Raw genomic sequence first — 27,597 nt, forward strand, 5'->3', positions numbered from 1 at the left:
GGGAGGCTAGAAGAAAAGAAGAGAAGGGGGGAAGTTAGGGCTGATTTACATTGCTGTACAGCAGAAACCAACACAACATTGTTAGGTAATTATCTTCCAATTAAAAATTTAAAAAGAATATCTGAAGTTTCCAAAAAACTTTCCAAATTTGATAAGGACATAAATCCACACATCCAAGAAATTAAACTCAAAAATGGATAAAAGAAGAGAGAACTGGAGTTGCTGAAAGTCAAAGAATCTTGAAAGCTGTGACAGAGAAGCTACTAATCATACATAAGGGAATCTCAATAAGATTAACAGCTGACTTCTCATTGCAAACAAGGGAGGCCAGAGGCAGTGGGATGACATATCTAAGGTGTTGAAAGAAAAAACAATGTCAACCAATCTATATACAGCAAAATTATCCTTCAAAAATGAAGGGTAAATTAGGACATTCTCAGATAACTAAAGGGTTGAGGGAGTTTGCAACTATCCCTTATGAAAAGATACCAGGTAGTAACTCAAAGCCATATGAAAAAATAAAGAACTCTGGTAAGGGTTATTACACAGATAAACATAAAACTATCATTTTTTATGACAACTTCTCTTTTTGCTTCCAATAATTATTAATCTATATAATATAAGGGGCCCATTAACATACACAGATGTAAACTGTGACAATAACAACATAACAGGTAGTGGAGATGAACAGGAGCAGAGCTGTTATAGGCTAATAAAGCTAAGTTAGTATCAATTTAAACTATATTAACCTGTATACGGCAAAACAGTAACCAAGGGAGCTGAGGTGGCTATATTAATATAAGGGACAGAGAAGTCATTATATAGTGATAAAAAAGTAAATTCATTAAGATGTAACACTTATAAACATATGTGCACCAAACAACTGTGTCCCAAACTATATGAAGAAAACACCAACAAAATTGGAGAAACAGACCCACAATAATAGTTGGAGACTTTAATGTCTACCATACTTTTAATAATGAACATAACATCATCTAATAAAAAAGAATAAAGTATTGACATGCTGCAAAATGGTATCTCACAAATATTGTAAATGAAAAAAAGATCATATATTGTATGATTTCGTTTATATGAAACATCCAGAAGAGGCAAATCTACAGACAGAAAACAGATTGATGGTTGCCAGGGCATCAGGGGTGGGGAAAAGGAGAGTAACTGCTAAATGGATATGGGTTTGGTAGCTGTTTTTTTGGGACTGAACCTGGGCCCTCAGCAGTGAAAGTGAAGTCTTAACCCCTGGACCATCAGGGAATTCGCATGAATTTGTGTTTTTTTAAGAGTGATGAAAGGGTTGAAACTACACAGAGATGGTGGTTGCATACAACATAAACATACTAAATGCCACTAAATTGTATACTTTAAATGGTTAAATTCATGTTGTATGTGAATTTCACCTCCGTTTAAAAAAAGTAAAAGCAGGTGGAATTAATGTTAATGTGTCAGTCGCTCAGTCGTGTCCGACTCTCTAACCCCATGAACTGTATCCCACCAGTCTCCTCTGTCCAGGGATGGATTGCCATTTCCTTCTCCAATTAATGTTAACAGTATACTTTAATCCATTATATCCCAACATGTCATTAAAATAGGTAATATAAAATAATCAATTAGGTATTTTACATTTTTTTCATACCAAGTCTTTGAAATTTGGTGCGCATTTTACAAACACATATTGCACATGTCAATTCTGACTAGTGCTCAATAGTCATATGGAGCCAACAGCTATGATACTGACCAGAGAATCTTATTAAAAAGATTACAAAAATAAGTTGTCAGGTGAGCATCTATTGAAAGAAGACAGTCTAAAAATGAGGAATACTCATTTTCTATCTTATAACACTTGTGGGTAATCTCTAGTACTTTCTTTTTTTATAAATATAAGTAGCCATGAAATAAATAAATTTATGTATAATCCTACTGAAATTGTCTTTACAGCTTGGTAAAAGATCATCACTTAACTCTCCTATTGTCTTTTAGAGACTATAAAAGCTCCTTCTGATGAACTCAAGGTATTCATTACATATCTTTCACCAGGCACTTATTAACTTTATGACTCCTCTAAGATTATCTTCTATTCCTCCCATTTATCACATCTTAATCTTCCCTGTACCACCAACAGTGCCTTGTATACAGCAAGAACTTAACAGTCAACATTTTCCTGTTTGATCATTACTCTCTCCCCTACTACGACTAATAAACAGTAATGATGATACCAAAAGGACAATTGCAACATCCTTAGTTCAGTTACAATGGATCGAAATCCCATGGGTATACAATCGTGGATGTACAGCAACACTCTTAGTTTATAAGCCCCACATTCCAAACAAGAACCAAAATATGTCATTACGGTCCATGGACATAGCTTCCTGAAGTCCTGGCAAGGTAAAAAATATACCACACTCAAGGCAAATCAAAGTTCTGACTTCCCACCAGGTATCTACATTTAGTTCATTCACAATCCTCCCAAGGCAAATGCCATTTACCAATCAGCAATGTTGCCTTGTGAGCTTCCCAGCTGGCGCCAGTGGTAAAGAATCCACTTGCCAATGGAGCAGACACAGAGACATGGGTTCAGTCCCTGCATTGGGAAGACCCCTGGAGGAGGCAATGGCAACCTACTCCAGTGTTCTTGCCTGGTGAATTCCATGGACAGAGAATAGTTGGAAACTACTGAGCACACGTGCGCACACACTATGCAATGTCGCCTGCTAACACAACTGACATTCTATCTTCGCCAAAACTCCTGAGGATCAGAGCCGAACCCAAAGTCATTTTTCATAAAGGATAAAAGATTTGGTTAGGTCTTTATTATGCAAAATAAGAGAAACTGCTAAGTAGATGCAGACACATAGAAGGAAGTGCTTGCTCAATGTAATTCACTTTACTGGTATCACTGATCAGAAAACTGATACTACCTAATTATATGTAACTTAAATTATAATAATATTCTGTTTAAGACTAAAGTTTCTTACACATGTATTTTTAATAGTATAAGTTCTAAATGTGAGAACACTGCTGTCTTCAACAAGCAAACTATCTTCCAACAACATCTCAACTGAAATGTCACTGATGGGGCAAAAAATTCTAGTAAAACCTTATTTAGAAAGTGGACTGTGATGGAACATTTAGAAATAACCATCTGATATGTATCTGGAGTTGTGGGGACAGAGAGCAGATAAAAAAGTTTATAAGAAGTGCCAGATAATTTATGTTGGCAGAGTAGAATCTAAAAGTGGGAAGACAGGATATATGCTCCTCCGAATCAAGCCTTCTGAGGAGAAAGTCTGGCACCTGCCAATTAACGAAAGGAACAGGGATCCCTTTGGGGATCAAAACAAAGACATTCTCAATAATATTTCTCTGGTTAGACTAAAATGACTAAGATTCAATTTCCAAACTACTTTTTCTTCCTTGTAGTGAAGTTTTTTAGCTCCTCAATTTTTCCATATCCAATTACATAGATAGTAAGTGACAGAGCAAGGATTCGAAGGCCTGAATAGAAATCCTATGCTTTTTATCCCTGTTACAACCAAGCAAATGCACGGTTGATATAGCTCACTGATAAAAAATGATATTCACATTTATATTTATTCATTTACTCAAAAATAAATTTTTTAATCTAATTTTTCACAGTTCCAAAAAGCTGTTGGATTCCTGTAGATTCAGTAATTTCTTTTGCATGTGTACATATGCACACATGTGCATGCACACACACAACTAGCTGCATGTGGACATAATATACAAAAGTTAATATGGGAATTTACCAGGATCCCTGTTATTGATAGTTGTTTGAAGTATGCTGATAATGCTTCAAACTGGAAGGGTTTTAATTTTAAATAAAACTGACTTCATTAAAGCTCTAGAAACGCAAAATTTTTATAGTTGCAGCAGAGAATGCCTCTTCTCAGCATTCAAAAGTCCTAGAATTGAGTCTCACTGTCTCTCATTTATCTGCCCTAAACCAATCACATCCATGAACCCACTCAAACCTAAAGGCCTAAACATGAAGGGATGATTTCCACCCTCCAAAGTGACAGCTCTTAACAGAAGAGGAATTGAGGTATATTTGACATAATAAAACAACTGATGACCACTACAGTATTGAAGAAGGTAACATGAGCTTGGATTCAAGATAAGATAAAAAATTATTCAAAATGGCTTGCATGTCATAAAATAGGCCATGAGTATGCAATATAACTTCTTCTTGCTTGAGCTGGAAGATTATTGAACACAACAAAAATGAATTAGACTAAACAGGAATGCTACTGGTGAAGGCCTTGCATATTCAAAAGGCAGCTATTCTAGGCTTCTGCGCAGGGAGGATATAATTAAATTGGTGTGTGTATGTACATGCTCAGACATGTACAACATTTTGGGACCTCACGGGCTGTAGCCCGCCAGGCTCCTTGCTCCATGGAATTTTCCAGACAAGAATACTGGAGTGGGTTGCCATTTCCTCCTCCAGGGGATCTGCCTGACCCAGGGATCGAACCTGCGATTTTTGCCTCTCCTGCATTACAGGCAGATTCTTTACCACTAGCATCACCTGAGAAGCCAATTAAATTGATATCTAAGAGTAATTATATGGAAAAATAGATCAGGAAACTTTGGAAGATTCAGAAAGCAGAGAGAGAAAGGCAGCTAGGAAGATGTTATTTGAATCCAAATGCTATTTCAATAATGAAACCTGGGAACACAACAGTGTCTTTACAGATAGAAGTTCAAGGAAGAATCCTCAATTTATTCTTTTAAACAGAACAAATTTCATGAAAATAAGGAGAGGATACAAAAAATACAGGAGCCAAAAATAACCTCCAAGATTGTAAGCTTGTAAAGATTCAGTCCAGTGGTTGGTACAGAGTGTAAAGGATGCAGAAAAGAATCTGTCATCAATCTAGAATAAGAGTTGTCATCAATTGTAGTGAGAACACTCAAAGGAAATAACTAAAAAGCCATGGAGAACATAAATAATTCAACAGTTCCAAGCATATAATAGGTGTCTGATTAAAAAAATCAGAAATAAGGAAGAATGACTGGATGTCTTTTACAAGCAAATATATTAAACAAAACGTATCTAAAAAATGAGTACGACACAGTCCCTTTTCTCAAAGAAATCACAATACAACTAACATGAATAAGTAATAAGAGCAATAATTTTTTAATTACCACTAATTCTGGTAATGGAAGCTTCAAAAATGAATTAAAACCCTGTAAAAAAGAAAAGCAGACTATACTGAGACTAAACTTTGGGAGAAATACTCCTCCTTTTAAGGGAGAAGAAAGGAGTCAGTGATAGGGGTCAGAGTACCAAGATACGTAGGAAAATTTGAGGAATACAATGTAATGAAAACCAAGACAATGGTTTTGTCTTAAAATGCCAAAGAGAAGCCTAGTTTACTAGGAAACATGATCTGAGTGCAAAAGTACTAATGGATTGATACACTAAATGTAGAATACTCATTTCTCCAGGAATAGAGAATTAAAGTAATAATTCAGATTCTGTTAGTATCTTTTTGTTAAATCATTTTAAGACTGTTAGAAAGGAATTACTAACTATAAATAAATGTTTGAATTTTCTCTCTTCTCATTTCACAGAAGACCCAAGATTCAGCCTATAAAGACACATCTAATAGTATCTTAGGTCTTAAAGTAAATGTCAAAAACAAATGAATGAAGATTACTACTTTAAGTGCTTATAATACTTGTAGTGGCAGGAACTATGGCCATCTAAAGGGAATATATAACACTGCATTCTAGCAGCTGCCTTGCAGGAATACAAGTTCAGTATTATGAGAATGTTTTGATCTTTTCAGAGAAGCTGGAAATCCTGCCTATATCAAGTCCCTTGATTTCTTAAATACTGGTTCATTTCTATGTGAACTGGTTTCACCTGCAGTTTTCATCTTCTGTCTTAAATAGTGAATCTTTAGTTGAACAGAAATAAAAAGTTTTTATACACTTTAATGACTGTACTTCTTTTTAACTGAAAAGCAACACAAATAAACACAGCATCTGGGATCTCCAACACATTGCAAGAAATAAGAAACATCAAGTAGCCAATTAGTACTTTATTTTTAATTCCCTAAACGTCATTTTAATATATTTTCATTTCAAAGTGCTGAATACACTTTGGTCTTAAACATGAAATACAAAAAGTGCAAAATCCAACAAATTCTTCAATAATGACCACATGAGTATCCAGGAATTAATGGCCAAACCTGCTCCAGACAAAAATTTCACTGGTTCGGTGCTGGAGAAAACTCCTGAGCATCCCTTGGACAGCAAGAAAATCAAACCAGTCAATCCTAAAGGCAATCAATACCGAATATATACTGGAAAGACTAATGCTAAAACGAAGCTCCAATACTTTGGCCACCTGACGCAGACAGCCGACTCACTGGAAAAGAGCCTGATGCTAGGAAAGACTGAGGGCAGGAGGAGAAGCGGGCAACAGAGGATGAGATGGTTGGATAACATCACCGAGTCAATGGGTATGAGTTTGAGCAAACTCTGGAAGACAGTGAAGGACAGGGAAGCCTGGCATGCTTCATTCAGTCTACGGGGTTAATGAGGTTGGACAGGACAGAGCAACTGTTGTCACACGGTATTTTGCTGTAATTTACTTAACTAATTGTAGAAATCTTGAGATACTAAACACCAATTTTAGCAGTTTTTTCAGGTGCTTTTTTCTGATAATCGTACTTTATCTCTTTTGCAAAACAATCATTGTATAAATAAAAATTTTCTTCCAAAAAGAATCAAACAAAAAATCCATTATGCTAACGAAGAAGCTAGTCATAGAAGTACCATGTATTATATGATTCCATTTATATGAAATATCCAGACAGGCAAATCCACAGAGACAAGGTATGAATGATGGTTGTCTAGAACTGGGGAGACGGTTGAGGGGAAAGGGTGAGACAGCAGATAGGGACAGGATTTCCTTTGGTGTGCTGGAAATGTTCAACAATTGCAATGATAACTGTACATATCTGCAAATATACCAAAACCCATTGAATTTTACACTTTAAATCAGTGAATTGTATGCTATATGGATGATATCTCCATAAAGTTGCTATTAAAAAAAAAATCCACTGGTTCAGAGGTTCCAAAACTCATGTTTATTCTCTAAGTATTATATGGAGAACTTTAAAAAAAAAGACTCCCAAAGTCTACTGGTCTACTGTCTTGATTCCAAAAGGATGAGGCTTAGGAATGATGTATTTTAAACTTTTCTGAAGGAGTTCTGATGTGTAGCTGTACTGGGAATAATTACTTACTCAGAATATTAAGTGAAAGTGAGTGAAAGTGAAGTCGCTCAGTCATGTCCAACTCTTAGCGACCCCATGGACTGCAACCTACCAGGCTCCTCCGTCCATGAGATTTTCCAGGCAAGAGTACTGGAGTGGGATGCCATTGCCTTCTCCGACTCAGAATATTAATAAACTATAAAACTAATCTTCACTTTGAATACATTGACTAAAATCTGTCACATAAATTCTATTCAGTATACTTTATTCCCTATCATTTCAGGCAATATAGCCAGGTTACTCTTGTATTCGGCTTTAGATAATCTTAAAAATTAAGTTCCAAAAGAAATCACTAACTCAAGAATTCAATATACATAACTAAATGACTGATTTAAAATAGCTTGGCAATCTGAAATCTTTTAACAGCTCATAACCATGACTTATAAAAGACATAAAACAGCACTTCTGACTACCTCTCCTAGCTCACTATCTCCAACCACAACAGCATTCTTTCCACTCTTTAAATGGTTTCCCTCTACTCCAGATCCTCTGCACTTACTTGGAGACTCCCCTGAGATATTCTATTGGTTTCCTCCTTAAGTGTTAGATAACATGAATCCTCCTCAAATTAGACTCACCCAATCTAAACTAGTTCCAACATCCAGCTTCCCTCCACTATTATGTATTTCTTTTCTTGGTATTATGCATTTCTTTTCTTGGTATTATTTTCCTCATAATGCTTATGATTATCTGAAATTATCTTATTTACTTATTTCTTTAGATATTTATTGTCTGTTTCCTATTAATAGAACTTACGTTCCATGTGAGCAGGGATGTTGTTTTCCTCATTTACTACTGGATTGAGTAGAATGTAATTAGAGATATAGTTAGTGAGCAATATGTATGTAATTGTTGAGTAAAGGAACAGAAAAACATACAAACCCATCTTACTTTTAAATACGCCACACTGATAAGCCTCTGGGAAGACAATATTTGTTTTGCACAATTTTAGTACTAAGCAAGACTAAAATGGGAAAATTTCGTTCTCTAGCTTCTTCTACCTTTCTCCTCTAAGCCCCTTCCTCCAGAAGCAGTCATTCCCCTGCACCCATGTGGTCAAGTAATTTCAACCTGGGACAGGTAAGCCTAAGAGCCTCCAAAACCGACTCTAACAACATTGAGAGTAGCAAGCAAGTACATTCTCACTATCCAAGCAAAACCCAAAAGATATAAGTTAAAACTTGCTTCAACTCCATGTCATTCAGGGAAGACTACCGAGGATCTCAGAATGATTTGTCTTCCCAGGAAATAAGTGCACTCTGGATCTCATAAGAGCTTAAGGACGAATGGAGGTAAATTAGAAAGAAGAGGAAACATGAAGGAAGGGATAGTGCTTTTCTTTATTGAAGACTACTTTCTGTAAAAGACACCACTTTCTTCAAGGAGTTCACCATCTAAAATGTACTATTAAGAGCATGATAGACAATACAGATAGCAATATAATAATGTGTACTGTAAATAAAAACACATAGAAACATGAGCAGAGTTTTAAATATAAATGTAATAAAGTAGGAAAATACTATTTTACACAGCTTGTAGCCCAAGATTCAAATGCTGGAAAAGAAACTAATCTGGGAATGAAGACACATTGTTTCAGAAAGACTTTACTACCTTGAGGGATGCTAAAAAAAAAAAATCAACTTTAACTCTTGAAAATAGTCTTGAAAGAATATATATTGCTATTAAAAAAAAAAACAGAAATCAGTTCAGTTCAGTTACTCAGTCTTGTCTGACTCTGCAACCCCATGGACTGCAGCACTCCAGGCTTCCCTGTTCATCACCAACTACTGGAGTTTGCCCAAACTCACTTCCATTTAGTCAGTAATGCCACCCAACCATCTCATCCTCTGTTGTCCCCTTCTCCTCCTGCCTTCAATCTTTCCCAGCATCCAGTGAGTCAGTTCTTTGTATAAGGTTGCCAAAGTATTGGGAGTTTCAGCCTCAGCATCAGTCCTTCCAATGAATATTCAGGACTGATTTCCTTCAGGATTGACAGGTTGGATCTCTTTGCAGTCCAAGGGACTCTCAAGAGTCTTCTCCAACACCACAGCTCAAAAGCATCAATTCTTCGGCACTCAGCTTTCTTTACAGTTCAGCTCTCACGTCCATACATGACTACTGGAAAAACTATAGCTTTGACTAGATGGATCTTTGTCGACAAAGTAATACAGAAAAATACTTACCTAACATGTAAAGGCTTTTAAAAGCTCCATAATTACTACACACCTCTAGGTGAAAATATCTGAGGCAATTCTATTACAGCCAGCTATAGGACAACATTTCTGAGGAAGTTAAAAAATTAATATTACAGTAATATGATTAAAGAGGAGTGAGGGAAGAAAAGAGAAATGAAGTACAAATTTTAAAATTACCCTTATTTAAAATTATATAATTGCTTTTAACACAAATTTTTCATAAGAAAAGTAAGGACATTCTGTTACCAATCTAGCCCATAGGAAGTTTGGAAGCCACCAATCTATGCTAACAACAAGCTTAACAAACTGAAAAATCAACACTTCTTGGGATCAGTAATAAAAATGAGGTCACAGGGCAAACTACTGCCCCCAAACTTGAAGAGGCAGAGATTATGGAGAATGATAGTTCATCGGATCAGAAACCTGAGAGCGGAGAGCTCTTTGGGAAACAGTGCTGCGGCAGGGGAACCTGGAGTATTGATGAGCTGCTGGTGACTGAAAGAGTGAACAATTCTAAGATTAAAAATTCAGGCATCAAAATGCCCCTCCCTCCCCCCACTTTTGTTAGTTTTCCCTCTTGGCACTCTTCACAAGTCCTCACAGTGAATATCAGGGAAAATTCCCTCATATTTCCAGAAGAAGGAAAGAAATCATTTTGAAATACACTGGAGCACACTGTTCTTCTTAACAAAGCTTGATTTCAGGAGAAATTATTTAACCAGAGTTTTAACCTCCTAAATGGGTTTTCCTGGTGGCTCAGAAGTAAAGAATCCACCTGCCACTGCAGGAGACATAGGTTCAATCCCTGGGTCAGGAGGATCCCCTGGAGAAGGAAATGGCAACCCATTCCAGTATTCTTGCCTGGGAAATCCCATGGACAAAGGAGCCTGGTGGGCTACAGTCCATCGGGTCACAAGACAGACACAACTTGTTGACTAAAACAATACACACCTAAAGTTGTATCAGAATCTAACTGACCTAAGGGAAGGTAAACAAATATCCAACTAGAGCCCAATTCAGCCATCTTGGCCTCCTTAACAGGGGTGAGGGAGAAACAGCATTTAAGAAGTTCACAATCCGGAGACATAGGATCACAAAAAGCTAAGTTCTGGAGACCTAATGTTCACCAATGTGATTATAATTAACAATACTGAATCATATACTTGAAGTTTGCTAACTGTACATTTTAAATGTTCTTAACAGAAAAAAGAAAAAAGGTACCTATATGCTGTGATAGATATGTTAATTACACTGCTGTGATTATTTTATAATGTATACAGATGTCAAAACACTAAGATGTAAATCTTAAGTATAAAGAATTTTTGTCAGTTATAATTCAATAGAGCTGGAGCAAAAAAAGACTGAAACTTAATAACGGAACAGAGGGGCTTCCCCTGTGGCTCAACTGGTAAAGAACCTGCCTGCCAATGCAGGAGATGCAGAAGACGCGGGTTCAATCCCTGCGTGGGGATGGCCCCCTGGAGAAGGAAATGGCAACCTGCTCCAGTATTCTTGCCTGGAAAATCCTGTGGACAGAGGAGCTTGGCAAGCTACAGTCCGTGTGGTCACAAAGAGTCAGACACAACTGAGTGCATGGGCACACACGCACATGTGCTCACACACACACACACACACAATAACAGAGCTATAAAACACTTTCCTACCCATCCCCTACACACACACACTTTACCACATTACTAAAGGCCTATTTATAGCAGTTCTTTTCAGCCAATACATGTCTGGCTATCAAGAAAAAATTACAAGGCATATCATAATAAAAGGTAACAAACACAATTTAAAGAAACAAACACAATGGAGTATTACTCAGCCATTAAAAAGAATCAGTTCTAATGAGGTGGATGAAACTGGAGCCTATTATACAGAGTGAAGTAAGCCAGAAAGAAAAACACCAATACAGTATACTAACGCATATATATAGAATTTAGAAAGATGCAAATGATAACCCTGTATACGAGACAGCAAAAGAGACACAGATGTATAGAACAGTCTTTGGGACTCTGTGGGAGAGGGTGAGGGTGGGATGATTTGGGAGAATGGCACTGAAACATGTATGTTGTCATATATGAAACGAATCACCAGTTCAGGGTGAATGCATGTTACAGGATGCTCGGGGCTGGTGTGTGGGGATGACCCAGAGGGAGGATAAAGGGAGGAGGGAGGTGGGAGGGGGGTTCAGGAGGGGGAACTCATGTACACCCGGGGCAGATTCATGTCAATGTATGGCAAAACCAACCAATATAATATTGTAAAATAATTAGCCTCCAATAAAAAATAAATTAATTTAAAAAAAAGAGTGAAAACGACAAAAACAAAAAAAAATAAAAGGATTACATGGCATAATTAAAAAAAAAAAAAAACAAAGGATCAGAACCAGAACCAGACTCAGACATGGTAGAGATGTTGGAATTACCAAACAAACAACTTAAAACAACTGTAATTACTCGGCTACAACACCAAGAATAAACTCTAAATGTTAACTATGGATTCTGGGTGATAATGATGATTGATGTTCATAAATTGTAACAAATGTTCCATTCTAGTGGGAGATGTTGACAACCATAGCAGTTAGGTACCTGTTTGGGCAGGGAGTGTGTGGCAAATCTGTACCTCCCTCTCAGTTTTGCTGTGAACTTCAAACTTCTCTAAAAAATAAGGGCTATTAAAAAAAACACAAGAAAGCACAGTGTAGCACTTGGATATAAAAAATACATCAAAATTAACTGACTTTCTTCTTTACCAGTGAGTTAAGATTATAAAAAGAGCTAAACCACAACAATAAAACATAAAATTACTAAAATGAAATGTGCAGGATCAATATAAAGAAATCTTTAAAATGTTCATGAAGAGCATAAATGACCTAAACAGATAAAAAGCACATTTTACGTTTTCTAAAAGCAAAACTCAATATTACAAAGATGACAATTCTGTCTAAATTCTGTTTATCTACTGGAAATTCAGTTTAAAATATCAATGGACTTTTTTGAGGAAGACGAATGTAACCAAAAAAAAAAAAATTTATTTAGTATATTTAGAAGCCAAGAACATTTGAGTGATCTTTAAAAAACTTGAGGGACCTCCCTAGCAGTCCACAAGTTAAGACTCCATACTTCTAAGTCAAGGGGTGCAGGTTTGATCCCTGGTTGGAGAACTAAGATCTCATACACAACGTGCGGTGTAGTCAAAAAAATAACAACAAAAACATAAGCCAGGTCATATGACTCTTGCTGAAAACTCTGCAAGAGCTATATATTTCACTGATGGTAAGAAACGAAATCCTGAAGACCCAGTTTTAGAGAAATAGTAAGATAAAATGTGCATTCAGTTCAGTTCAGTCGTTCAGTCGAGTCTGACTCTTTGCGACCCCATGAATCACAGCACGCCAGGCCTCCCTGTCCATCACCAACTACCAGAATTCACCCAAACTCATGTGCATCGAGTCAGTGATGCCATCCAGCCATCTCCTCCTCTGTCGTCCCCTTCTCCTTCTGCCCCCAATCCCTCCCAGCACCAGGGTCTTTTCCAGTGAGTCAACTCTTGGCATGAGGTGGCCAAAGTATTGGAGTTTTGGCTTTAGCATCAGTCGTTCCAATGAACACCCAGGACTGGTCTCCTTTATGATGGACTAGTTGGATCTCCTTGCAGTCCAAGGGACTCTCAAGAGTCTTCTCCAACACCACAGTTCAAAACAAATTCTTCAGCACTCAGCTTTCTTCACAGTCCAACTCTCACATCCATACATGACCCCTGGAAAAACCATAGCCTTGACTAGATGGACCTTTGTTGGCAAAGTAATGTCTCTGCTTTTTAATATGCTGTCGAGGTTGGCCATAACCTTCCTTCCAAGGAGTAAGCGTCTTTTAATTTCATGGCTGCAATCACCATCAGCCGTGATTTTGGAGCCCCCAAAAATAAAGTCTGACACTGTTTCCACTGTTTTTCCATCTATTTCCCATGAAGTGATGGGACCAGATGCCATGATCTTAGTTTTTGAAATGCTGAGCTTTAAGCCAACTTTTTCACTGTCCTCTTTCACTTTCATCAAGAGGCTTTTGAGTTCCTCTTCACTTTCTGCCAGAAGGGTGGTGTCATCTGCATATCTGAGGTTATTGATATTTCTCCCGGCAATCTTGATTCCAGCTTGTGCTTCTTCCTGCCAGCGTTTCTCGTGATGTACTCTGCATTCAAGAGGTTAAGTAAGCATAAATAACTTCAGCTCAGTTCAGTCGTTCAGTCGTGCCTGACTCTTCGCGACCCCATGAATCACAGCATACCAGGCCTCCTTTTCCATCACCAATTCCCGGAGTTCACTCAAACTCATGTCCATCGAGTCAGTGATGCCATCCAGCCATCTCATTCTCTGTCGTCCCCTTCTCCTCCCGCCCCCAATCCTTCCCAGCATCAGAGACTTACTTATAACTAACTGAGCAAGAATTTCAAATTCATGCTGCTGTAGTTCTTTTCTGCAATTTAAAAAGCTGTGACTAGAAAGTAAAGAAAAAAGTCATTCTTTATCCCCAGCTTCATTTATGTAAAAGTAAGAACAGTATTTGGAATATTTTTTATCAATTATATTTTTTACTTTTCTACAATTTTATCAGTCGAAATGTAGGTATATATAGCAGCTACTTAAAAAAATGATTCCAAAAAATGATTCCATGATCTTGATTCCTTCTGCAGAGAAACAAGTTTCAAATCTGTAATCATAATTTCACAAAGTAAACACGTCCACCTTGACAACACATTTATACAAAGCCTAATACCACTCTGTGCCCTGGCCCCCAAAATGTTCAGCAAAATGTTCATACCTCATGGAAACACACTAAAACTTAGGAGACACTTTTAAATTATGAGCAATACTGGATTTAAATCAGAATCAAGGTTCTCTTACAGAGTGTTTTAAAAACCAAAACAGCATGCTATTAAGGCTCTTATAAACTACAAGCCATGGTCCTCAGGTGAAATTAAAAACAGGTAATGTTGAAATGAGAACAGCCATCACCAAATAAATTTTAATCATCGTCAGACAAATTATAATCTACAAACTTTTATTTTAAAAGCTGTAATAAGTAAAAGATTACAGTTAAGGTGTAAAGAATACGTTTCTCATTGATATCAGGAAACAGGCATCAGTTCAGTTCAGTTGCTCAGTCATGTCCAATTCTTTGCAACCCCATGGACTGCAGCACACCAGGCTTCTCTGTCCATCACCAACTCCCGGAGCTTGCTCAAACTCATGTCCATCAAGTCGGTGATGCCATCCAATCATCTCATCCTCTGTTGTCCCCTTCTTCTCCTACCTCTAATCTTTCCCAACATCAGGGTCTTTTCCAATAAGTCAGTTCTTCACATCAGGTGGCCAAAGTATTGGAGTTTCAGCTTCAGCATCAATCTTTCCAATGAATATTCAGCACTGATTTCCTTTAAGATTGACTAGTTTGATCTGCATGCAGTCCAAAGGACTCTCAAGAGTCTTCTTCAGGACCATAGTTTGAAAGCATCAATTCTTAGGTGCTCGGCCTTCTTTATCACCCAACTCTCACATCCAATTTAGACATTCCAATCCCGAAGAAAGGCAAGGCCAAGGAATGCTCCAACTACCGCACAATTGCACTCATCTCACATGCTAGTAAAGTCATGCTCAAAATTCTCCAAGCCAGGCTTCAGCAATATGTGAACCGTGAACTTCCAGATGTTCAAGCTGGTTTTAGAAAAGGCAGAGGAACCAGAGATCAAATTGCCAACATCTGCTGGATCATGGAAAAAGCAAGAGAGTTCCAGAAAAACATCTATTTCTGCTTCATTGACTATGCCAAAGCCTTTGACTGTGTGGATCACATTAAACTGTGGAACATTCTGAAAGAGATGGGAATACCAGACCATCTGACCTGCCTCTTGAAAAACCTATATGCAGGTCAGGAAGCAACAGCTAGAACTGTACATGAACAACAGACTGGTTCCAAACAGGAAAAGGAGCATGTCAAGGCTATATATCGTCACCCTGCTTATTTAATTTATATGCAGAGTACATCATGAGAAACGCTGGGCGGGAAGAAGCACAAGCTGGAATCAAGATTGCAGGGAGAAATATCAATAACCTCAGACATGCAGATGACACCACCCTTATGGCAGAAAGTGAAGAGCAACTCAAAAGCCTCTTGATGAAAGTGAAAGAGGAAAATGAAAAAGTTGGCTTAAAGCTCAATATCCAGAAAACTAAGATCACGGTATCTGGTCCCATCACTTCATGGGAAATAGATGGGGAAACAGTGGAAACAGTGTCAGACTTTATTTTGGGGGGCTCCAAAATCACTGCAAATGGTGATTGCAGCCGTGAAATTAAAGGATGCTTATTCCTTGGAAGGAAAGTTATGACCAACCTCGACAGTATATTAAAAAGCAGAGACATTACTTTTCCAACAAAGGTCCGTCTAGTTAGTCAAGGCTATGGTTTTCCCAGTGGTCATGTATGGATGTGAGTTGGACTGTGAAGAAAGCTGATCGCCGAAGAATTGATGCTTTTGAACTGTGGTGCTGGAGAAGACTCTTGAGAGTCCCTTGGACTGCAAGGAGATCCAACTAGTCCATCATAAAGGAGACCAGTCCTGGGTGTTCATTGGAACGACTGATGCTAAAGCTGAAACTTCAATACTTTGGTCACCTCATGCCAAGAGTTGACTCACTGGAAAAGAGTCTGATGCTGGGAGGGATTGGGGGCAGAAGGAGAAGGGGACGACAGAGGAGGAGATGGCTGGATGGCATCACTGACTCGATGCACATGAGTTTGGGTGAATTCTGGTAGTTGGTGATGGACAGGGAGGCCTGGCGTGCTGTGATTCATGGGGTTGCAAAGAGTCGGACACGACTGAGTGACTGAACTGAACTAGAAAAACCACTGCTTTAACTGTATGGACCTTTGTTGGCAAAGTGATGTCTCTGCTTTTTAATACACTAAGTTAGTGATTAATTCTGGATAAAAATATAGATCATCATCTTCTTTGCATCTGTTTTTTACTTTTTAAAAATTATTAAAGAACTGACCCTGAAGCTAAAAATAAACTATTTCATGCCAACATTCTGCTGCCCATCAAGAGGAACTAAATCACGCTTTCAGAGATGCTTTTTTATTTATCCATTGTTCCTATTAATGAAGGGATTCTGATTAAAAGTATTACTACGCTATCAAACCCCTCTAAAGATGCATATCATATATTATCTTCCAACTTAACTGGCTATATTTTAGGAATAACTGTTTGATACCAGTAGGTATCAAGCACTCCTAAAAATAAAGAAGAGAATGATATCCCACATAAATTATTTCCCTTAATAGAGATTAGGGAAAAAATCTGTAGTGGAAAGAACACTGAATTAACAGCCATAAAATCAAAGTTTCTACTGAGAGTGATACAATGCAACTTTAACAGTTTGGGCAAGTTACGTTATCATTATGACCTTAGTAACCTTTTTCAAAAAAATCAGAGATAAAGATGCTATTTAACCGAATCCTTTTCTCATTCCCAATTTCTTTGATTCTATGAATTATCCAATAGTCACAAAATTATCCCAAGTAGTCCATCATAATATCTGTCAATTACTAGTGTTTATTCTACGGTTGAATTTTTGATATTTCTTTGCAACGTATTAGTTACTTCTACTATTATTAACAGGTCGGAGAAGGCAATGGCAAACCACTCCAGTACTCTTGCCTAGAAAATCCCATGGATGGAGGAGCCTGGGAGGCTGCAGTCCACGGGGTCGCTAAGGGTCAGACACGACTGAGCGACTTCACTTTCACACATTGGAGAAGGAAATGGCAACCCACTCCAGTGTTCTTGCCTAGAGAATTCCAGGGACAGGGGAGCCTGGTGGGCTGCCGTCTATGGGGTCACACAGAGTCGGACAAGACTGAAGTGACTTAGCATAGCATAGCATAGCATATTATTAACAGGCATCTAACACTTCAGTGGGTGTTCATTTGAAGGACTGATGCTAAAGCTGAAACTGCAATACTTTGGCCACCTCACGCGATGAGTTGACTCACTGGAAAAGACTCTGATGCTGGGAAAGGTTGGGGGCGGGAGGAGAAGGGGACGACCGAGAATGAGATGGCTGGATGGCATCACCGACTCTGTGGACATGAGTTTGGGTGGACTCCGGGAGTTGGTGATGGACAGGGAGGCCTGGCGTGCTGTGATTCATGGGGTCGTGGAGAGTCGGACACGACTGAGCGACTGAACTGAACTGAACACTTCAGTACTTGCTATTTGCACAGTTCAATGCTTTCCATGTGTTATATTTAATCAAGATAACCGTCCAAAGCAGATATAATTATTACCCTCATTTTATAGACATGATTTAAAAAAACTCCAAGATCACAAAACTGATAAGTGACAGAACTGGGCTTCCAACCTTGGCAGAATTAACTCAAAATCCCATATGTAGGTATACAGAATAAACTTTTACATCACACCCTCAACATGAGAACTAAGGGATCTCTGAAACTTTGAATACATATATAACATAAAAGTGCTTCACACAGTAGGCAGCGTAAAACTTGGATTTAAAACCACTTTATGATATTTGTTAAATTTTATGATCTTAGGCAAGTCACTTCTCTTTGCTCACATGGAATACAGGAAAAACAGTATCAACTCAAGAAGTTAATGCAAGAATTAGAAGCAACAACAAAGTGTTTATTTAAGTGTGCTCAGCCAACAGATATTATTTAATGGTTGCATAATATTACTAAAATTATTAAGTGGCAATATATTAAGAAGAGGCACATGCAAATATATATTAACCTAAATACTATATATTTATTTATATATAATATATAAATCTCTAAGCCATTTAGATTCTTGGACAATGAATCAGTTCACAACAGCCCCCAACCCCTCATCTACCTCAGCCCCTCAGCTACCTATTGAGGGGAAAAAAATACCATTGTAAACAAACAAACAAAATTCTCAGCATGAAGTCCTCCCAAAACATATAAGCACATACTCAAATACTACCAATGTCCACCATATTGCCTTAACCACAGTAAGCATATAATATTTTTTGAACTGTAAAGACTACTTTGAAAAGTTTTGTTTTGAAATATTATACTATTTAATAATTTTCTTGAATATTAAGAACTAGAGTGTGCCTATCTGTGCCAGAAAAGACAAATATTAGAATTAATGGAAATGAAGAGTATAAGGAAGGAAATACAGTGATACAGGAGAGCAAGTGCAAAGAATCTGGACTCTGGACTGAAAAGACCTGAGTTTATGTCCCAACTCAATCACTTTTTTTTTTTTCCAACTGAATCAGTTTTATCTGTCCATTGGAGCAACACTTTTAACCTTCAGCTTAGCTTTCATCTGTAACACAGGGTCTGTACCACCAGCCTGACCCCAGTGCCAATAAGCACATCTGTGTGTACGCATGTGCTCAGTCGTGTCCAACCGTAGCCCACCAGGCTCCTCGTTCCATGGAACTTTCCAGGCAAGAATACTGGAGTGGGTTGCTATTTCCTACTCCAGGGGATCTTTCCTGGCCCAGGAATCAAACCTGGGTCTCTTGCATCTGCTGCACTGGCAGGTGAATTCTTCACCACTGTATCATGTGGCAAGCCCAAAAGCACACCTACTACTCAGGGAACAGTTTCTCAATACAATTCTCCAATAAAAGAAACTAGAGTTCCTTGGATAAATACAATGACTCTAAAGCTGTGGCAGGGAAAACATCAAATGAACGTAGAACATGCTGTGAAGACAAAATGGAAGTGCTCATTTGCAGTCGGAGAAGGCAATGGCAAGCCACTCCAGTACTCTTGCCTAGAAAATCCCATGGATGGAGGAGCCTGGTAGGCTGCAGTCCGTGGGGTCGCTAAGGGTCGGACACGACTGAGCGACTTCACTTTCACTTTTCACTTTCACACATTGGAGAAGGAAATGGCAACCCACTCCAGTGTTCTTGCCTGGAGAATCCCAGGAATGGGGGAGCCTGGTGGGCGTCCGTCTATGGGGTCACACAGAGTCGGACACGACTGAAGTGACTTAGCAGCATTTGCAGTCAGTTAAGCTGACTGTGCTCTTTTCCCTGAGGGGGCCTGGTGTACCATGGCTGCAAACAACAGCCTCTTCGCAGTGTATGCAGCATGTTGCCTATATGGGTTGCTCTAAGGGATCGCCGAAGAATCGATGCTTTTGAACTGTGGTGTTGGAGAAGACTCTTGAGAGTCCCTTATACTACAAGGAGATCCAACCAGTCCATTCTAAAGGAGATCAATCCTGGATGTTCATTGGAGGGACTGATGCTAAAGCTGAAACTGCAATACTCTGGCCACCTCATGCGAAGAGTTGACTCACTGGAAAAGACTCTGATGCTGGGAAAGGTTGGGGGCGGGAGGAGAAGGGGACAACCGAGAATGAGATGGCTGGATGGCATCACCGACTCTGTGGACATGAGTTTGAGTGAACTCCGGGAGTTGGTGATGGACAGGGAGGCCTGGCATGCTGTGATTCATGAAGTCGCGGAGAGTCGGACACGACTGAGCGACTGAACTGAACTGAAGGGACTCTGGAGACAGCCCATTCCAGTGGACACTCATGACTGGCAATGTCCCCAATCTAGGCCCCAGACAGGTATGCACAATGCCTTTGGAAAGCCTCAGGGCACACTGGCAAGGATCCACACTGCTTAAGTCATAATGTCCATCTGTGCCAAGCTACAGAACAACAAGCAACTGACTGAAGCCCTGACTGAGAACCTGGCAGACATCACATTAACCAGATGATCAAAGTTCATATCATTAGTACAGGAAGTATCACCATCATAGACCTCCTGAAGCACGAACACACCTTCACTCTACGGACGGTATTGTCGCCCAAAATGTTTACCTTCAATTTAATCAAGACTGAGCATCAGATAAATGAAAACTGAAGAACATTCTACAAAATACTTGATCAGTATTCTTCAAGACAGTTTCAAAATTATGAAAGAAATACTGAAGAACTATTACAGATTACAGGAAACAAAGAGACATGAACACTTGATACAACATGCAATGCTGGATTGGATCCTGAACTAGAAAAAAAGGACATTAGCAGAACTGATAAAACTTGAAATAAGGTCTGTAGATAATATTATTATCAATGTTAGTTTCCTATTTGGCTATTTAAGATACCAACATTTTAGAAAGCCAGTTGAAGAATATATGAATATTCTTGGTACATTTTTTCTTAACTTTTTGTAGGTCTAAAATTATTTCAAAGTTAGACTGTATATACACATGAAATTTCTGAGGAAACACAGCAATATGAGAACTACTTTTGCTTGCTTTACCAGTATCTGCCACAAAGTTTTGGAAAGCTCTTTAGTATACAATAGAGAAAAATTCTCAAGATTATGTAGGCTAATGAGAGACAATGACAAAACAGAATGTGTATGTAAACCCTTCAATGCTTCTACCTTGACCTCTCTGCCCATAAAATCTATAGTTTTTAATAATTAAGAAGAATCAGAGAAAAATTACAGTAGCTTCATTAAGTTCATAGCACGTTACTTGAGGAGTTTGGAACCACAACAATGTACCACAACAATTTCACCTAAAATGCCCCCTTTGTCTGCCTGTCAAATTTAGGGTGTTTGCACCATTTATCGATCTTTGAATAACACAGCTCATGTTCTTACACTAAAACCTGACCCAGGTGGACTAAAATATTACAAATGACTCATTTCAAAGCTCTTGCTAGTCGAAGAAATGATTTTTTAAAAAGAGAAGATTAAAGTCTTTTTAAGTAAACATTTATATAATTTTATTTATATATACTAGATTTATATATATCAGATATATATATTAGATTTATATATAAAAGATTTCACGTCTTTTAAGTAAACATCAATAAACATAACTTTATTTATAAAACATAGTATAAAAAGGCTAAGTTCACAATAATCATCTACTCTCAGCTCTAAGTTGTTAAGACACTAAATCTTTTACCCTCATTATAAAAATTTATTTTTATTTGGCTACTTCAGGTCTTAGTTGCAGCATGTAGGATTTCTACCTTCACTGTGGCATGAGGGATCTTTTTAAATTGCAGCATGCTATATCTTTAGTTCCAGCATGTGAACTTAGTCGCAGCATCTGGGATCTAGTTCCCTCACCAGGAATTGAACTCAGGGCTCTTGTGTTGGGAGCTTGGAGTCTTAGCCACTGGACCACCAGGGAAGTCCTTAAATCCTTTATCTTTCTTACACAGTAAAGAATCTGCCTGCAATGCCAGAGACCTGAGTTTGATCCCTGGGTTGATAAGATCCCCTGGAGAAGGTATGGCTACCCACTCCAGTATTCTTGCCTGGAGAAATTCACAGCTTCCCTGCTGGCTCAGATAGTAAAGCATCTGCCTGCAGTGCAGGAGACCTGGGTTCAATCCATGGCGGGGGGAACATCTCCTGGAGAAGGGACTGGCAACCCACTCCAGTATTCTTGCCTGGAGAATCCTATGGACAGAGGAGCCCGGCAGGCTACAGTCCATTGGGTCACAAAGAGCCAGACACAACTGAGCGACTAACACTTCCACATTCACACACAATCTATCCTATCATAAAAACTTCAAAGTGAATTGAAAGACAAGACCGTAGCTACTTTAATCATCAGATTACTGAACTACACACAAAGTTATATACATAACATGTAAACATGTCTTTCCAAAATGAAGTAATTTTTACTTTCAACGTTTTTCCAATAGCAGGGAATCAAGTCCTTCATTACCAAAGAACAAATCATGTATTTCTAGTATCAGACTGAGACCTCTGTGAAGGCAAAGACTCAGATTTTACTCATCTGCATCCCCAAAGCTTATCAGCTTAACACCAGAAAACTAAAAAAATTTTAGTTCCAATCCTTTCTCTGGCATATAATAAATGATCAATTAATGTTTATCTGTTTCACTCAGAATCAATATTAATGACTGTGCCAAAGCTAAGAGCAATGTAAAAACCAGAAGAAGGACTAAATTTGACTAGTCAGAAATGCTGCAACATCCTGATCTCCATCTGTCTGGCTGTTTCTATCAGCCTACCACTTCAACTCACATGTAAGACTGATCCTTATAGGGCTCACTGAACTGAAACATTTCACTACTACTAAATGGGCAGCAGACACATAATGGATTTGAATTAACAGACTTATCTTTATTGAAACAGCTCTAAGCACTATTTTTACAGCATCTAAGCACTTCAAGATATGAGGTTGAGATAACATCCTACTTTGGCAAGATATACGGATAATTAAGTATATATAACTGGGTCTAGAACTTTGTCATTCAATATTAACCAAATAAACTGTCAAATAAACTGTCATCTATCACTAGAATCAGAATTTTAAAATAATATTTTATCTTAAGTCAGTACCTAAAGGGTAAAACAAAAAACAAAACATTTACCAAGCAACTGGCAGCAGATTACAAAGATGACTGGCTTAAAAAAACAAAACAGACAAAAAAGCCCTCAAGAGCAATACCTACAAACGCTAAAGGAAAAATTTCACTCAGCTCAACAGATGTATACACAAAAAGTCTATGTTGAAATCAGTATACATTCACATCCATGCCAGAATTTTGTTAGCTACTTAATAGCTTACTGATGTACAGACAGTCGCTCAGTCACGTCTGACTCTTTGCAACTCATGGACTATAGCCCCCTCCAGGCTCCTCTGTCCATGGAATTCACCAGGCAAGAATACGGGAGTAGGTAGCCATTCCCTTCTCCAGAATATCTTCCCAACCCAAGTCTCCTACACTGCAGGCAGATTCTTTATTGTCTGAGTCACCAGGGAAGCTGACAATATTCTATCAAAAAATAAAGAATTAACTTTAAATCAAATTTTACAATGAAATAAATAAAGCATACTAAGCTGTTTCACATTTTAATATTTAAGAAAGAGAAAATGTGAGTAACTGTTCTGAAATTAATTATGAACTATATAGGAGATTATGTCAAGTTATAAAATACTAGAGCCAAAAATGCTAGGTATCATCTGAACCATCTTACTCATTCTACAAATGAGAAAACTTCGTTTTTTTTAAGAAATTGCTTTTTAAAGGAAGACTATACAATGGACAATGCTAACACAAAACAATATAGGGAAACAATAACCAAAACTCACTATCAAAAGCAAATAAAGGCCAAGAAACCGATGGGGACGAAGGAAAAGGAAAAGAGAAGGTGAATCCATAAATAGGCATTTGGAAAAGTAAGAGATCATAACAGTTCAGAGGCTGGCCTCTGAAGCCTGACCTAACGAAGTCTGAATCCTATCATTTACTAATAGGATAGTCCTCTCATGCCTCAGTTTCCTCATCTAGAAAACAGATGTAAGTGTACCCAATAGGATGGATGTGGGAATTTAAAAATTTATTAATTCTTGTAAGCATTTAGAACAGTGTCAGTCACATAGTAAGCAAAAAAAAAAAAAAAGTTAGCAAATATCATCTGTTATAAAAATACAGTTCTTATACCCCTTCTCTTACACTGCCAGTAGGAGTACAAACTGGAACTACATGGGGACAGTTTTGTATTACCTTGTAAACTTGAAAATTTACAACGTAACTTAAATCCAACTATTTTAACCCTAAATACATTAAAGAGAACCTTTAGCATACATGCATTAGAATATTGCAAAAACGTTCACAGTGGTAACACTCATGATAGCATATACCTAAAAATAACTCAAATATTCTTAGACAACAGACTGTCTATATTGTGGTAATGTAACACAATGGAGTATTATATGGCAGGGCAAATGAATAAAAAAACTATAACAAAAAGAATGGAGACATCTTAATACATTACTGAGCATAAAAAAATCAGTTCAGGAGTTAATATACACATAAGTATATTCCTTTTGTTGTTGTTGTTTAGTTGTATGGACTGTAGCTGTTAGGCTCCTCTGTCCATGGGATTTTCCAGGCAAGAATACTGGAGTTCATTGCCATTTCCTTCCAGGAGATCTTCTCAATCCAGGGACTCCTGCATTGGCAGGCAGATTCTATACCACTGAGCCACCAGGGAAGCCCATATTCCCTTTATAGATTTAAAAAATAATGAGACATGGTTCAGTTCAGTTCAGTCACTCAGTCATGTCCGACTCTCCGCGACCCCATGAATCACAGCACGCCAGGCCTCCCTGTCCATCACCAACTCCCGGAGTTCACTCAAACTCATGTCCACAGAGTGGGTGATGCCATCCAGCCATCTCATTCTCTGTCGTCCCCTTCTCCTCCCGCCCCCAATCTTTCCCAGCATCAGAGTCTTTTCCAGTGAGTCAAATCGTCACATGAGGTGGCCAAAATATTGCTGTTTCAGCTTTACCATCAGTCCTTCCAATGAACATCCAGGATTGATCTCCTCTAGAATGAACTGGGTGGATCTCCTTGCAGTCCAAGGGGCTCTCAAGATTGTCTTCTCCAACACCACAGTTCAAAAGCATCAATTCTTCGGTGATCAGCTTTCTTCACAGTCCAACTCTCACATCCATACATGACCACGGGAAAAACCATTGCCTTGACTAGACGGACCTTTGTTGGCAAAGTAATGTCTCTGCTTTTTAATATACTATCTAGGTTGGTCATAACTTTCCTTCCAAGGAGTAAGCGTCTTTCAATTTCATGGCTGCAATCAGCATCTGCAGTGATTTTGGAGCCCAAAAAAATTAAGTCTGACACTGTTTCCACTGTTTTTCCATCTATTTCCCATGAAGTGATGGGACCAGATGCCATGATCTTTGTTTTCTGAATGTTGAGCTTCAAGCCAACCTTTTCACTCTCCTCTTTCACTTTCATCAAGAGGCTTTTGAGTTCCTCTTCACTTTCTGCCATAAGGGTGGGGTCATCTGCATATCTGAGATTATTGATATTTCTCCCTGCAATCTTGATTCCAGCTTGTGCTTCTTCCAGCCCAGCGTTCCTCATGGTGTACTCTGCATATAAGTTAAATAAGCAAGGTGACAATATACAACCTTGACGTACTCCTTTTCCTATTTGGAACCAGTCTGTTGTTCCATGTCCAGTTCTAACTGTTGCTTCCTGACCTGCATACAGGTTTCTCAAGAGGCAGGTCAGGTGGTCTGCTATTCCCATCTCTTTCAGAATTTTCCACAGTTTATTGTGATCCACACAGTCAAAGGCTTTGGCATAGTCAATGAAGCAGAAATAGATGTTTTTCTGGAGCTCTCTCGCTTTCTCCATGATCCAGCGGATGTTGGCAATTTGATCTCTGGTGCATCTGCCTTTTCTAAAACCTACTTAAACATCTGGGAGTTCATGGTTCACATATTGCTGAAGCCTGGCTTGGAGAATTTTGAGCATGACTTTACTAGCGTGGGAGATGAGTGCAATTGTGCGGTAGTTTGAGCATTCTTTGGCATTGCCTTTCTTTGGGATTGGAATGAAGACTGACCTTTTCCAGTCCTGTGGCCACTGCTGAGTTTTCCAAATTTGCTGGCATATTGAGTGCAACACTTTCACAGCATCATCTTTCAAGATTTGAAATAGCTCCACTGGAATTCCATCCCCTCCACTAGCTTTGTTCATAGTGATGCTTTCTAAGGCCCACTTGACTTCACATTCTAAGATGTCTGGCTCTAGGTCAGTGATCACGTTATCGTGACTATCTTGGTCATGAAGATCTTTTTGTACAATTCTTCTGTATATTCTTGTCACCTCTTCTTAATATCTTCTGCTTCTGTTAGGTCCATACCATTTCTGTCCTTTATTGAGTCCATCTTTGCATGAAATGTTCCCTTGGAATCTCTAATTTTCTTGAAGAGATCTCTTGTTTTTCCTATTCTGTTGTTTTCCTCTATTTCTTTGCATTGATCACTGAGGAAGGCTTTCTTATCTCTCCTTGCTATTCTTTCAAACTCTGCATTCAGATGCTTATATCTTTCCTTTTCTCCTTTGCTTTAACTTAACTTAGTTATACTTTTTATATGTACCAATACTATTTAGTTCCCCAAACAGGCCCAGATATTTCAATTCTAATTCCTAGGCTTTCTTCTTCTTCCTGAAGTCTTCTAAAACCTTTCCTTTCGTCTTTCTGCTTACCTCTATTTTTTTTCCCCAAAGGTCTAAAAAACACTTCTTTTCCCCATTGGCAAATCAAAACTCATACATACACAAATTCATTTTTATATAATTTTCATGCAAAAAGTAATTTATGGGTAAGAAAAGATTACTGTCTTCATAAGCACAGATGCTCAGACACTAAAAGACTTGCTCTAACTCACATAAGTAAATGGCAGAACTGAGACTAGAATCTGAGTTTCTTTTCTATACAGATTTCCAGATTTCACAATGTGCCAATTGGCATAATTCTATTCTTTCTGATACAGGTAACTCACTATCTATATAAATCATATGATATATGTGACATTTTTAGAGAAGGAAATCTTAAACTTAAAATCCTTTCTATATAATTTTTTGCCTTTATAAAACTTTTAACATGAGTGCAAAAAAGAAAACTTCTTCTATGGCTAATTTCTTGCTATGGTCCAAGATTCCTGCAATGTGACTGTATTCTATTTGTATTTCAAAAGGTTTCTATTAATCTTTGCTGGATTTTTACACTCTTACTTTTTGTTTGAAAATGGCAGCTGCTGTAATTAGCATAGTTTGATATAAATACACAAAGACTTCACAGTTAAAAAAGTTTTCCTTTTTTCCTAATATAAATGATTAAAAATATTTCATTTCATACTGAAAACACAACTCAAGTATTGACTAAAATGCAATAATCATAGTATCTTTGAAATTGTTTATCAGATTTCAAAATAATTATATACTTTTTACAAGCTGCTTTGGGATACATTCAAAATTCAGGAATGATAAATTCAGGGCACTTCAGTGAAAGAAATCTGAGATGCAAATCTGAATTTCCCTACAATGCCTCACAACTCAGCCCTGAAAAGCACTGCCCTGAGAATCCTATACCTTTTTATAGTATCTATTTTCATGAAATAATAAGCTGAACATTAATGTAAATCTTTAGTACCAGTAAGGAGACAC

The 27,597-nt window shown here is 38.1% G+C and overlaps 1 protein-coding gene and 1 non-coding gene across 2 annotated transcripts in view; one reads left to right on the forward strand and one right to left on the reverse strand.

The window, feature by feature from the left end:
- The window catches only part of SPRED1 (sprouty related EVH1 domain containing 1), a 131,566-nt gene that overhangs the window by 90,383 nt on the left and 13,586 nt on the right, over positions 1-27,597 (reverse strand). The window lies entirely within an intron of this gene.
- Positions 19,595-19,728, forward strand: LOC129563632 (small nucleolar RNA SNORA70). Its single transcript, XR_008687375.2, has one exon. It is a non-coding gene; the product is annotated as a small nucleolar RNA SNORA70 (small nucleolar RNA).

This window comes from Moschus berezovskii, chromosome 9, assembly GCF_049115385.1.
Source record: "Moschus berezovskii isolate FMDL1 chromosome 9, NW_MosBer_1.0, whole genome shotgun sequence".
In the NCBI taxonomy this organism is placed as follows: Eukaryota; Metazoa; Chordata; class Mammalia; order Artiodactyla; family Moschidae; genus Moschus; species Moschus berezovskii.